A 15,302-nucleotide genomic window follows, 5' to 3' on the forward strand; every position below is an offset into this window, starting at 1 on the left:
GCCCTGTGCAAGGTTGGGGTGCGGGGGAACACCAGGATTCAAAGACACAGTGAAGCTATCAGAGTAGCCCTCTCCGGTCGGTCACCTTTAAACTTCTTCTGCGAGACCGAAATAAAGGCCTAACTCATTCATGCCACTGTTGAGGTTTTCACTCTTCCGTGCACTTCAACTTCAGCATAACTGATACACCAGGATCAGCAATAATGTAAATAAAACCACGGCCTGCCGGCCAAATCCAGCCCACCACCCGGTTTCTAGGGCCCACAAGCTAATTTTTTACAGATGAACACTTGCAACCAACTCAATGCTAGGGAACAGCGATGCTATAGCCGTGACCTCCCAAAACAAAGATTGCCCCTCTTCTCATTAGTAAACCTGTATTGTAGAAACTTCTGATCAATTACCATCATCATATTTGAATTCTGTCAATAAAAAAATTGTGAAGGTTTATTTTCTCCTTATCCAAAGTGTTCTTGATTTTTCCCTTTCACTTGCAAAATGTAAAATATTTATTATCGGACCCATGACAGAAAAAGTTTGTTGACCCATGATGTAGGAAAGTCCCTGATACGATGCTTATCATAAAGAAAATACTCCATAAAGGACAACGATGATTATAATCCTATCTCTAAAACAGAGTTACTCAATTACTTAATCATTTGTGTGTGTGTGAGAGATAGTAAAATCCCACAGAGAAGTGTGCTTTAATTCTTTGTTGACTTGAAGAGATAAAAATTTGCCAGAGTCAACATCACCCTTCCCAAACATCTCTGCTCTTCTTTCTTGGTCATCAGGCAAGGTCAAAAATAATAAATAAATAAAAATACATGCTAGGGCATAATGAAGACACTTAATATGGCTTGTCCCCCCCACCTCTCTCCCCACCCTGTCACAGATGCATGTTTAAGATCACCTAATTTTTTTTTTTGTACCAGGGATTGAACCCAGAGGCACTTAACCACTGAGCCACATCCCCAGCCATTTTTTGTATTTTATTTAGAGACAAGGTCTCGCTGAGTTGCTTAGGGCCTTGCTCAGTTGCTGAGGCTGGCTTTGAATTCACAATCCTCCTGCCTCAGCCTCCAAAGCCACTGGAATTACAGGCATTGACCACAGCACCCAGCTAAGATGACCCAATTGAAAAAAAAATTTTTTTAGCTGTAGATGGACACAATACCTTTATTTTATTTATTTATTTATATGAGGTACTGAGGATCCAACCCAGTGCCTCACATGTGCTAGGCAAGTGCTCGACCCCAGCCCCTAAGACCATCTAATTTTTAAAAAAATTTTTAAGGGACAAATGGATTAGTCTTAGGCACCAAGTCTAATATGACTGAGACGTTGCTGGAGTGATTTGGTTACTGGGTCTGATACCTACTGTATATTTCCCAAAAGAGACATGTATAAATTGCCAACCCAGCACCCACCGAGCTGGGGACTGGGGAAGGTCACATTTTGTATTCTACTCTTCCCGGTATCCCAGCAGTGGTTCACCCATGAGCAAACTCCATCTTGGGACCCAAGAAGAATCCCTCCCACACCCCATGCCATGCGCAGGTGAGGCGTGAACTTGAGCCTCCTGTAGGACGAGGGATGACATGGCTGAGCTCAGCCAGCAGCTCCCAAGCTTTCTGGGCAACGGTGCCAAGCTTCCCGCTCACGCCCACGTCATTCTGCCAGGCTGTGCCAACTCCTCCTCCACCCTCGTGCCCCCAGCCTTCAGCACGACATCCTCTCATCTCTGAGGCCGTCTGGGCGGTACCCAGGGCCAGGCTGGGAACTGGGAATGGGAGCACCAGAGCATGTCCGTGGAGGCCTCAGACAGAGCACGGAAGTGGTCCCCGGGGTCCACGGTGTCTGTCGGTGGAGCAGCCAGGAGGGCAGGGCCGACCTGGCAGTGGCTCTGGAGATAGGAGGATGTGAACAGCACCCAGTGGGCTGCGGGGAGGTGGAGCCGTCTCTCAGGCTGGGAAGCGACTCCTTCCAAATTACCATATCCAGTTCCAGTTCCACTGGAAGGCAGGCCAAGGGGAGAGAGTGTTCTCGAAAGTGTGCTGGTTTGAAAGATTTCAACACATCAAGAAAACGTAGGCATGGCCGATGGCTTGGGAAGGGCGGGGGACAGGCCAGAAGCAAGAAGAGTTCCTGTGCATCAGTGACAGTCCTCTGCTGGCCTCTGGATGCATGCCCCCAAAGTCATATGCTGAAACCCTAAGCCCGAGGAGAGGCGAAGGGGTTAGCAGGTGGGGCCTTCAGAGGGTGATTAGGCCCTGGGGATGGAACCCTCATCACTGGGATTAGTAACTGTTCTGGTTTGGATGTGAGGTGTCCCCAAAATCTCACGTGTGAGACAAGGCAAGAAGGTTCAGAGGAGAAATGACTGGGTTGTGAGAACCTTAACCCAATCAGTGAATGAACCCCTGATGGGATTAGCTGAGTGGTGACTGGAGGCAGGTGGGTGTGGCTGGAGGAGGTGGGCACTGGGGATGTGGTTTTGGGGGCATGGCTTGGGGCGTGGCTTTGGGTATATGTTTGTATCTGGAGAGTGAGTCTCTCTCTGCTTCCTGATCACCATGTGAGCTGCTTCCCTCCACCACACTCTTCCACCATGATGTTCTGACTCACCTCGATCCCCAAGGAATGGAGCCTACTGTCTATGGATTGAGACCTCTGAAACCATGAGCCCCAAAATAAAGCTTTTCTTCCTCTCTAGTTGTTCTGGTTGGATCTTTGAGTCATGGCGGTGAAATAGCTGATACAGTAACCCAATAAAAATAGGCCCAGAGAGCCAGCTGTCTCCTTCCATCATGTGAGGACTCAGAGAGAAGCGGCCCAGTCTGTAAGGAAAGGGACCCACTAGACAATGATCTGCAGGATCACCTGGACTTCCTAGCCTCCAGAACTGTGAGCAATCTATGGCTCCTAGGTAACTCAGTTTATGACGTTTTGTGACAGCAGCCTAAATGAACCAAAATATTTGGTTATAAGTAGTCCTCCATGTTGTAAAGCATCTGAAATAAGACGGGGGTGGGGTGGGGAGCAGGGACCGCGCCAGATAAGGAACCATGCACCATGTCCCTGAATCTCATGTTCCCCCAGAAGTGGATAGACTGTGCTATATGCAACAAACCATATGACAATCAAAACGAAAAAAATCTAACAGAATGATGAGTGCAATATGTAAGAGAACATATTGTGTGATTCCATTTATATCAAGTACAAAATAGATAACATCTATGATGTTAGAAACAAGGACAGTGATTAGCATAAGGGAATGGGGTGGGCAAGGGACTTCTGGGGCACTGGTGATATTTTATTTCAAGAAACTGAACATGGGTATTTCACATAAGGTATCAAGAATTTATGTCCCAGGGGCTTGGGAGGCTGAGGCAGGAGGATTGCAAGTTTGAGACCAGCCTCAGCAACTTAGTGAGACCCTAAGCAACTCAGCAAGACTCTGTCTCAAAATAAAAAATAAAAAGGGCTGGGGATGTGGCTCAGTGGTTAAGTGCCCCTGAATTCAATAACCAATAATTCAATAACCAAAAAACAAATGAACAAACAAAAAGAATTGGATGACCTCTGTGGAGTCCTTCAACTCTATAACATTTTCTAATTCTTTATCCACAACAATGGATCCTGCTCATTGCAGCCATTGCCAATCAATCGCAGCACTATCCCCCTGAGATCTGAAAGGACCCTTCATCTTTTTAAAGCAAAATTCCAGGCAAACAAAATCCCTGGACTTTTCCTGTTCTAATAACCAGAAGGACAGTCCAAATATATAAACCATGGCTGTGGCTTTTCAGAAATACCTGTCTTATTCTTCTCTTTCCTGGGGAAGAACATTCTCATCCCTACCAGTATCCGTTCGTTTTGTTCCCTGTTTCTAGAACATGCCACCCTTTGCTGGGATGTGTTAAGCAAGTACTCCAGGCATAACATGGGGTGGGAGGTGGAGGGAGCCCCTGGGGGTCAGAGGGGACAGGAAGTGCGGGGTACCATGCGGACCATTCAACTTCTGTTCTCTGGGGAAGATTTTCAGCAACAAATTAAAACAAATATATGTTTACTGGCCTCCCGTTTGAGGGAGTTGCAGTTGATCTTTAAAAGCCCTTGGATCCCGAGTCATTTCCCAGAACAGCTGCATCTGATCAGACTTCCTAGGAAGGGGGGTTCAGAAGCTCAGGTTCTTCAAAGAAAACCATTAGTCGGGGGTGCAATTTTATAAAGGTGATGAAATACTGGTGCACATAGTGCAAATACTAAATACTGCCTCTCCCCCAGGGTTACAGACCTCTGCGCAGGGCAGCTAGCATTGACCTTGATGGGCAATTTAAAAAAAAAAAAAAAAAATTTGAGGCTCAGAAATGTTAAGTACAGGGGCTTAGAGGGGTCAAAAAGCACATTAGTTTTACCATCCCCCAGGAAGGAAACAGGAGAATAAATAGCAAAACATAATTTGAAATTTTTTTAATTAGCTAACCATTTTCTTGCAGTTGCTATGTCAGACACTAGGTCAGGTAATAGTCAATCAAAGTCTATTTAGGGAGTCCCTACCAGGTGACAAGTACTGTCACTGAAGATGAGACACAGAAGACACTGTCCTTGACTTTAAAGGACTAGGAAGGACAGGCAGAGGGTTATCGTATTGAAAACAAGTATTTGGGATTTGGAGAAGAGCTTAGAAGAAAATTTAAAAGATAATGGAGCCAAGAAGAATGTTGACTTAGGAGGAAATGGAGAAGGGCTAAGCCTTATGTCCTGCTGACAGAATGGTGTTTAGGTTAAGATCTGCCTGTAATCATAGTGGCTCTGGAGGCTGAGGCAGGAGGATCGAAAGTTCAAAGCCAGCCTTCACCACTTGGAGAGGCCTCAAGCAACTCAGGAAGACCCTGTCTCCAAATAAATATTTTTAAAAGGGCTGGAGATGTGTCTCAGTGGTTAAGCACCCCTGGGTTCAATCCCTGGTATCAAAAATAAATAAGTAAAAATTAAAAAAAAAAAAAAAAAAAAGAATGGCAAGTTCAAAGGCTCAGAGGTAGGCAGGAAGTAGGGCATCGACATGCTGGCGTGGCTAGAGTTCAGGTCCTGCTGGCTGGGGAGGGAGATGTCTTCCAGTGCAGCCCAGGGGAAGAGCTCATTGGCGCTGGAGGAGGGGTCTCAGTCCCTGAGGGAAGGTTATCAGGGAATAAAGGTGGATGAAAGGAGCATCTGCAGAGCTGGTGAGCAGTGACCCCGTGGGAGGGACATATCTTTTTCTATCATTTTTTTACTGAAGTCAAATTTACCTACAGCCGAATGCTTAGCTCTCACATGCAGAATCTGATTAAATCTGACAAACACTGACACCCATGTAACCACACCCATCGGGGTACAGGCCATTTCCAGCCCCCCAGGCAATAACTGCAGGCCTCTCTCCAGTCAGTCCTTCCTGTTCTCTACCCACCCCCTAGCCAGTCCCCAAGTTTGGTTAAATTCTTGAGGTAGAACCAAAAGAACTTACTCTGGACTCGAAGTGGGCGTGTAAGGAAAAGGGGAGGGTAAGATGTCAGAGGATTTTAGCTCAAGTGGCTGGTGGCTGGAGGTGCCTTTCACTGAGGAAGTGAAGGCTTAGGGACGGGGATAAATCCAGGGTCATGTTTTGATACATTAGTTTTGAGAAGCTGATCCACATTGCGTGAAGAGATGAGCCCTGTCAGCCCTCTCTCTGCACCTGGGTCCCATGTGCACAGCTGTGACCAACCACAGATACAAAGTATTCAGGTGGCGGGGAGCCTTGTGTCCGTACTGAGATTGAACTCAGGGACACTTAACCACTGAGCCACATCCCCAGCCCTTTTTTGTATTTTATTTAGAGACAGGGTCTCGCTGAGTTGCTTAGCGCCTTGCTAAGTTGCTGAGACTGGCTTTGAACTCCAGATCCTCCTGCCTCAACCTCCTGAGCTGCTGGGATGACAGGCATGTGCCACCACGCCTGGCCAGATGTTTGTCTTTCTGTGCCATCGTGGCGTTAGGTCTTTATTGTAAGTCATCTAGAGATGATCTGAAGTATAGAAGAGGATCTGTGTAGGTTATATGCAAAGACTATGCCATTTTATATAAGGGATTTGAGCATCTTTGGATTTTTGGTTACCATGGATACCAAGGGATGCTGCTGTGAGTCTGGAGCTCGGGAGGGAGGGTCCAGACTGAAGACATAAATTTGCTGGTCATCACTAAATGATAACATGGACTAAGTGATGTCACTAGGGGGCTACAAGGAGTAAAAGGAGATAAGCAGGAGGAAGGGGACGGGACGGGGGAGCCCCCACTTCTAAGGAACTAGGAAAGAAAGGAGAGCCAAACAAATCTAAGTCACGATCAAGTAGGATGGGGCTGGGGATGTAGCTCAGTTGGTAGAGTGCTTGCCTCACAAGCACAAGGCCCTGGGTTCAATCCCCAGCACCGCAAAAAAAATAAATAAATAAAAAATGACAAAAAAGATCAAGTAGGAAACACAGAAGCCTACAGAATAAGCGATGAGGAATGACAGATTCACTTGAACCAACACGTGGAGGATAGGCAGTCTCTCCATCTCTGAACTTATTACCCTCCCTAACAACTCTGTAGGGCAAGTGTTACCATTATTTTTGTTTTACCGAAAAGGAAATTGAGGTTCAGAGAAGTCAGAGAAGTGACCTGTCACAATGCTAATAAGTGGTGGAGTCAAGATTTTGAAGCTTAGCCACCTCCCTCTAAGTGCGTTCTGCAAAATATTAAAAGGTGCTAGCCTGGCCCAGTGGTGGCACACGCCTGTCATCCCAACAGCTCAGGAGGCAGAGGCAGGAGGATCACAAGTTCAAAGCCAGCCTCAGCAACTTAGTGAGGCCCTAAGCAACTCGGTGAGACCCTGTCTCTAAATAAAATAGAAAAAAGGGCTAGGGATGTGGCTCAGTGGTTAAGCACCCTTGGGTTTGATCCTCAGTACCAAGCTGGGGGGTGCGGGGAACGTTGAGATGAGACTGAAAAGGGTAACATGAGGCAACAGAAAGGGTAAGTGCAGAATGGAACATGCAAATCAAGGTTAGGCAGATTTCTGCACTCCAAGGCTTCTCAGAGACTTACGAGTATGAACTGCAGTCCCTCAAGAGAGATGGAGCATGTGCCAAAGAACCTTTTCAGTTTTCTTTTGTAGAAGAGCAAGTCACCCACAGGTAAGGAAACCATGGTGACCAGGCAACATCAGCCATCCTCAGAACAGACTTGAACAAAGTCCAATGTGCTCTCACCCAGCTTCCATCCCATGGACCCACAGGAGAAAGGGTTGACATGGGCATTCCATTGCACAGATAACGAAGGCCAGGCTCACAAGGTTAAGTGCTTTGTCCTGTATCACATTCCTGCAGCAATTAAGCAAGAAAAATCAGCTCCGGCCCATGTGCTAGAGAGCAAGAGAAATCAGGTCAAGATGGGGGAGAATTGGCCAAGGGGCCCAGACAAGGCTTCTCCGTGCCTCTGCCCGGCTTCTTCACCATGATCCCTTGCTGTGTGCTTTCCATGGGCCTGTACCCAGATGGAGGGAACAGACAGAGATGGAGGAAGAGGCCACAGGTGGGCTCAGATGGGCCTCAGGAGAAGCCTCCACAGCCTTGGGCTTGGGGGAGGATCCTGTGGGAAGTGTTAGGGATCAGAGGAGCGGAAGTAGCAAAGGGAGCTGAGGAAAGACCCCTTCCCCCCAAAAAGGGAGAAATTTGCCTAAAGGCTCCCCAAAACTGGGGAGCTTAAGGCACACTGCAAGCCAATCCATCTTACCTTGGGTGGTTTTCATTCAGCACTTAAAGATGCTAAGGCACCCAGCAGCTCAGGAGGCTGAGGCAGGAGGATCACAGTTTAAAGCCAGCCTCAGCAACTCAGCAAGGCCCTGTCTCCAAATAAAATCTAAAAAGGGCTAGGGATGTGGACTCAGGGGTTAAGCACCCCTGGGTTCAATCCCTGATAACAAGAAAAAAAAGAAAAAAGACCTCAAGGCGAATGTGCTAGACACCCCTCCAGCTTTAGCACTAGGGCCCTCTTCCAGTATAGTCTCCATGGGCACCACTATGCAGATGGGGCTCCTGGGGATCGCTGCCTACTGATGAAGGAGATGTGCCTCAGCAAAGAGGGATGCTCCAGTCTGGGAGAGGGGTGCTACCAGAAGCAAGTTGTGAAGTGAAGACCCCCAAACCACCCAGGGCATAAGCTTGAGAGCAGGGACTCTGGAGTTGGACAGTCCCAGGACCCTGCGTGACTCTTTAGTAGCCTGCGGCCCAGACCCATGGAAGCAAACTCTGAACGATGTTCTGATGCACAGAAAAGTCAGAGAAAGATGGATAAGACGTGAATCTGTGCCGAGAAACTCCCATTCTTTTGAATACTATTATCATTTATAATATGCCACAGTGAGACATCTTGGCTGGATGACCTACTACTCAAAATTAGAATTTAGCTGAACTCCAATGCAGCAGACATTTGCTCATCTCCAGGGGCCTGAACAGTCACCATCACTAAAAAAATAAAATGAAGCACCAGGCATGGTGGTGCATGCCTCTAATCCCAGCGGCTTGGGAAGCTGAGGCAGGAGGATCGTGAGTTCAAAGTCAGCCTCAGCAACTTAGCGAGGCCCTAAGCAACTCAGTGAGACCCTGTCTCTAAATGAAATATTAAAATAGGGCTGGGGATGTGGCTCAGAGGTTAAGCACCCCTGGGTTCAATCCCTGGTACTAAAAATAAATAAATAAAATGAAGTGAACCAGTCACTAAGTGCATCAGCCTCGGTGAACACAGCATAACCTCCAACAAATGTTTCTAAGAAATCAGTCATTGTTTTTTCAAAGATGTGATAAGCAACGTCAGGTCCAACACTCCCTCTAGGAGGGCACCCTGCCTGAGGAGGTGCTCTGTGACAAGGGAGACCCTCATAATAGATGTCATGATTTAGTCTATATGCTGGCTGGCTACTCCAAGCCCAAGGAGAGTAAGTCTCAAAGGCCTCTGGGCCTCACTTGCAGGGAAATCATTCAAGAGCTTTCCCAGATACCGAGTGGCACAGTACCTGTGTCTGTTCCCTCTACCGACATCTAGATTGCAATCTTTGCCAAAAAAAAAAAAAAAAAATCTTCCTCTGCTTATCACATAGCAGCAGGATGTATAAAAAAAGACCGTCACACACACACACAACCTGCATCGTAATCAAATGTTAAGTATCCTAGAAAAGAATCCCTTGCCATTTAGATCTTGAGAAAATAAAAAAAAAATTATATATATATCAAAGAAACTTTTTTGGAACATTCCACTTAAACTCTCAATATGACTTCCATAAAGCTTCATTATATTCAACTAGGATTGCCATTCTGTGATTTGGTAGCTGAAAACATTATTCCTTCTGCTGCTTCTCACTGACAGCAGAATATCACAGCGTGCTAATGTCCCCCCCCACCCCACCCAGAGCTTTCCTATTTTATTAGACAGCTAGGAAGTGCTTAATGTGACTGAATCTCTTTCAGGAAAGATGAAGAAAAATATCATGGGGAACACAGCCACCATGATATCCAGTTCTCCGAATTATTAAAAACCACATCTCTGCATACACAGCTACACAAAGCCCCATGCTCTGTCCCTCAGCTGTCCTTTAGAGTCTTTTAATGACCCACTCTTCACGTGGTGCGTGCACTTTAGGGTAAAGTCAGCGCAGGACCACGTCCCCCTCTCTGCAAATGACTCTACGAAGACCATAAAATGTCACCACCAAATTGGCAAGCGTGAGTTTCAACTCCAGCATCGGCTCTCACTCCTCCAGACATCTGTATCCCTGAGGACAGCCACCCCAGCTTAAAGGAAATCTTGGGAAAGGGAGCCAAGAGTTTTTCCTGCTGAAGCTGGTAGGAGGAGGCTAGCAGAGAAATAGGCTCGATAAAACCATCTCAAAAATAAGTTCTATCTTAAAAAGCTCTGGAGGGGAGCGAGGGCTGGATCAGCATCTTCCATTAAAATGCAACCCCCCCAAATTAAAATAACATAGAACGCTCATTGATGGAGCTGCTTGCACACCCCAGTGAGGCTGAAGGTATCTCAGAAGAAAGACTGCCTAGTAACAGAGTTTTCTTGTATTACACCCAAAGCTGTGTACCATCTGAGGCTGATTCAGGAAAACACTCAAATCTCCTGGTAATTTCCTGCAGACAGGACGTTTAATCATCTCCAAGCCTCCACCGCAAAAGAAAAAGCAAAAACCTAAACCAAATGATTCACACTCTCAAAACGAATCTGTCTTCGGAACAGAACCGTTTTTTTTTCCCCCCTTTGCTCTTGAAAAGCAGCCACGACGTGTTATTCTAACAAAGTGTTCCTTTCCTTCAAACAGAAATAAAAGTCGCTCAAGGAGGGTTTGTTCTGATGTCTGTTCTGCGTTTCTTAAAACTTCCATCCAGTCGACAGTTTTCTTCTGGCAGGTTCTCAGAAATCCAGGGAGACCTGGGTAGTCAGTGACTCAGAACACAGGATCATCTTTATGAGCCTCTCTGTTCCCTCATTTTTTGGCCCCATGTGAAGATGTTTTATTGTAGGACGAGCAGAATTAGCTGCACATATAAACTCTTCAGCTCACTTGACACCTTTATCTGAATTGCCCAATGACTGGGAAGACTTGGCAATTGATTTGAAAAGGAAAGGCCCCCATCCACCCCAAGTGGGGACGTGTCCACCTCTCTAATTACTCAACGAGCTGCACAGATAAAAACATCTGTGTGCAGAAAGCAGGGAACCCAAAGTATACAAATGATTCACACCACCTAAACAACTGAAAATAAAAGCCAGCCCAGCAAAAAGAGGGCTGCTAAAAGCCAAAATAATTTAATATGGGCGGAAATGGAATTTGGCAATGCATGCATTAGACGTTGCTGCAATTTTGGAAGGTATGTCTTCCAGCTGCCTCATCTTAAAAAGAAAACATTAAACTCTGACCCGCTGCATTACCTCCCAACTTCTTGCTTAGGTACAAACAAGTGAACAGATGGGGGTGGGGGTGGGGGTGGGGACGGAAATTGCATCTTTTAAACCTCAGCCACCCACCCACCCACTCTCACGATTATTTTGGTTTGGTTTTAAATCTTCTCTGGGCACAGCTGCCCAAGCATCCCAGATCTCCAAGATCCCAGTTTTCCCCAAGTCCTGACTCTAGGGGCAGATGACAGGGTGCATTTAGCACCCCCGGGTGGGGGGTGGGGGCAGAACTGAGCATCCCCCAACCCCACCATCTTCTCCAATCAGATTCCTCCAGTGCAGAGAGAGAGAGAGAGAGAGAGAGAGGGAGAGAGAGAGAGGAAGAGCAGCCACCTCCAACTCAGCGAAAATGAATTAACAAATCCGGAGTTGCTTATTTACCAAAGTCCACACCAAGGAGAAAAGACATGAATGTTTAAAGTCTTAGCAAAATAAGCAACACTTCCATTTTGAGGGACTATAAACACACACCAGAAAGGTATGGGGGACCACCAAAATGATGTTTTCAGATAGATCTTCGGGAGACAGACGTTAAGCCATATCTCTTCATAGTTCCACAGCAATAAGTAGGTCGCCGCAGTAAACATACTTTAAATATTTAAGGGAAAGGAATGATAAGAAAACCATTTGAAAGGGCTGTTTAAAAAGCAAATCCTTGCAAGTTTAGATTCCCCCACCCCCGAAGAAGTCCCAAAGCAGGGACATCACCCTCTCCTCGTGATATCATGATTAACCACTGTTGGTTGGTAAAGTGGCTGCGCTGGGACCCGAGCGCCCAAGGTCCCCCTGGGCAGCGCTGCCTCCCAGCCACGGGTGGCGAGGCGCGACTCTCCCACAGGTTCATTTCCCAGGGCCAGGCCCGCTCTCCAGGGAGGATCGGGATTGCTGGAGCAACCCGCCCCTGCGCCCAGCTCCGTGCGCCCTGCCCTGGGGCCACTTACCCGGCTCAGCCCTGCATCGCTAGGCGCTGCGGCGCCTCGGTGGCCGGGAAACTGCGGGGCGGCAGGAGAGGGGCCGCGGGCCGGGCAGGGGTGCCGCTATGCCGCCCGGCGGGCTGCCGGCCACCAGCTGGGCAGAGCCCGAGGGGGCCCTGCCGGGGCTCCGCGCGAGGCGGGTACCATGCCCCGGGCGGCAGCTGCTCCACACGCAGCTCCGATCCAGGAAAATCTCTCCGGTCCTGGGGAGCAGCTCCAACCTCCCCAGGCTGCCTCCAGGCTGCTTTAAGGGACGCCGCCCCACCTCCCGCTCCGCTTATTGGTGAAAATTCCGAGCCACAGGCCAATCACAGGCCTGTTCCCAAATTGGGATCTCAATCAAGGCAGCTAAGGCTTTAAAATTAGAAAGGGCTGCTGAGGGGCTCAGCCATCTTCCAGAAGCAGGACACAGGCTCTCCAGTCCCTGGAGAGCGGACGAGACTGGAAGAGCCAGGTTAGACCCAGCGGAGGTCATGCTGGACCCTCAGGGCGCACCCTCCTGGCCACCTCCCCAACTCGCTCTAGTCCTTCCAGGCCCTTCCGGTTTCTCACCATCTGGAGGCCTTCTTGACCTCCTGCGCTTGAGGAGACTATGCTGCTGAAGCCTCTGCTTTTTTTTTTTTTTTTGGGGGGGGGGCGGGATTCAAGTCACTCAAGACAAGTTTCGCTATTTGGCTTAAACTGACAGCCGCCTCACACCCTAAGTTCCATCAGGTAGAATGTTTTCATCTGTCATCAAGACGTATCACTCCCTGCCTGGAACATTGTGAACTCCCAGTAAATATTTGTCGATTGACTGAATGAATAGAAGAAGGAATGAACAATTAAACACATCCATTGTTGGCTGTGCCAATGCAGTCGTTAATTAAGCAGTCCTCAAGAGACCAGGCGTTGACTTCAGACAAAACCGTGTTCAAATCTGCCCTCTGTCTCTTACAGTTAGGTAACCTGCGCCTCAGTTTCCTGGTCTGCAAAGCATGACCATGAAATCCTTCATCTCCCAAGGTGGCTGTAAAGACTGCATTAGCTCATGTCTAGACTAGAGGAGGTCTCAGTTGATAGCTACACATTACTGAAGAGTCAATAGCTGTCCTTATTACTGGGATTAATATTTGCTGGAGGTCAGGACTGAGTTTGCTGGTTTGATTTCCGGGTGAGCACAGTGAATCAAGAAACAAAGATGAAGTAAGATCCCACTGAGTGCCAGGCCCATGCCTGCTCCCCACGTTGTCAATGAAAGATAAAGTCCTTGACCATGAGGAATTCACAATGGGGCAGAGTGGGGTAGAGTGGGAAATAGACAAATAATGAGAATTACATTAAATGAGACACAAGGAAAGACATGTACAGGAGTATTAACTAATATGAAAATAAATGAAGCCAAGCACAGTGGCACACACCTATAATCCCAGTAGCTTGGGAGGCTGAGGCAGGAGGATGGTGAGTTCAAAGCTAGTCTCAGCAAAAGTGAGGTGCTAAGCAACTCAGTGAGACCCTGTCTCTAAATAAAATATAAAACAGGGCTAGGGATGTGGCTCAGTCCCCAGTAACTCCCCATCAAAACAAAGAAAATAAATGAAAACATAATTATTCAGGAACAGGCAACTTGGTTAAATAAATCATGGTACATCCATATAATGGAATACTATATAGTCATGATAAAATGGAGGCAGCTCCATCCCAAGTCCACCAATATATATTAAGTACAGTACAGAATAAAGCATATTCCTGCTTATATAAACAAATATTCATGTTATATGTACACATACATATGCTATTTATGAATAGCATGCTTCTAGAAATATGCCAAAGAAAAAGGTAAATGCTATTACTACCAACAATGTGGTTTGAGGATTAGGCTGATTTCAGATGAGAAGACTAATATTTCAACACATATCCTTATATACTTTTTGAATATTTTACCGTGAGCTTGTAATAAGCTCCTCATTTTGGCAATATGGCAAGTGATGACAGCTTGAAAATCCCAAGCTCTCAAACACCTGGACATGCTAGGTAATTAAAAAAATTCTCATAAATGCTTAGCTGACTTCCCAGGAAGAATGGGAAATCCTGAGGTGGTAAGATAAAGAGGTAACTGAAAATAAGAGTGGAAGCTTGCAAACTCCTGCTGTTGCTGGGAGGTGGAGGGAAGGGGGCCTGCCTTCAGGGAAAAGGTCGTCTCAGTTCTCTGGGGGCTAGCGTTTTAATGCCCAAGCAAGAAACAGACAAGGCCTTGGTACAAGAAGCAGGAAGTTGATTTACAACTTTTGTGTTAAGCCAGGAGAAATCAATGAGGGTCATATCCTCAGTGAACATATAGATTAAAACAATTGCCTCTCGGCATAGTGGCACAAACAGGTAATCCCAGCAGCCTGAGGCTGAGGCAGGAGGATTGCAAGTTTGAGGCCGGCCTCAGCAACTTAGTGAGAACCTGTCTCAAAATAAGACATAAAAAGGGCTGGAGATGTGGCTTAGAGGTAAAGCGCCTCTGGGTTCAATCCCCAGTACAAAACCAAAAACAAACAATTGCCGACCAACCCAATGAAACTGTCTCTCCCTGTGTTCTGGGTGGAAGAGAATGTTTCAAGTGAGCATTAGAGACCTGAGGCCTCTGATTTTCTGGAGATTAAAATGTGAACAGCAAAAAGAGTGGAAGATTAGCAGAAAAATTGCTCTCCTTCATGAAGTGCCAGCGATGCCTCCCAGAAGCAAATGGATGATTTCCCTGCAGAGCCAGTTCCCACAACCAGCCCTGCAAACAAAGCATTAGTTCCCAAGAGTCAATCCCACAACATCTGGGAGACTGATAAGTCACATAAGCGGATCAGACACTCAAGAATTAGTAGCCTTAAAACAATATTCTGAACTAGAACCCAAAGGAGCCAGGTGCGTGTCTATAATCCCAGCAGCTCTGGAGGCGGAGGCAGGAAGATCGAGAGTTCAAAGCCAGCCTCAGCAACTTAGCCAGGCTCTGAGCAACTCAGTGAGACCCTGTCTCTAAATAAATATAAAAAAGGGCTGGGGATGTGGCTCAGTGGTTAAGTGCCCCTGGTTAAGTACCAAAAAAAAAAAAAAAAAAAAAAGATGTGAAGTAGAGAATAGAAGACCCAACATACATCTAACAGGACTCCTAGAGGGAGGCAGAGGAAATGGGGAGAAGCAGTAACTGAAGACAAACAGGCTGTGGATTTTCTGGCATTTATAAAACTCGTTAATTATCCCACTCAAGGAGCGCGAGGCTTCTGAAGCAGGATAAATAAACATAAGAACATTTGCATCTATTAATTATTCATAAAAATATAGTTA

The 15,302-nt window shown here is 46.8% G+C and overlaps 1 protein-coding gene and 1 non-coding gene across 2 annotated transcripts in view; one reads left to right on the top strand and one right to left on the bottom strand.

Moving 5' to 3' along the window:
* Positions 1-15,302, bottom strand: part of Prickle2 (prickle planar cell polarity protein 2) — a 344,617-nt gene that overhangs the window by 150,158 nt on the left and 179,157 nt on the right. The window lies entirely within an intron of this gene.
* Positions 6,383-6,456, top strand: Trnav-cac (transfer RNA valine (anticodon CAC)). The gene has a single exon. It is a non-coding gene; the product is annotated as a tRNA-Val (tRNA).

The sequence above is a fragment of the Sciurus carolinensis genome, chromosome 17, assembly GCF_902686445.1.
Source record: "Sciurus carolinensis chromosome 17, mSciCar1.2, whole genome shotgun sequence".
NCBI lineage: Eukaryota > Metazoa > Chordata > Mammalia > Rodentia > Sciuridae > Sciurus > Sciurus carolinensis.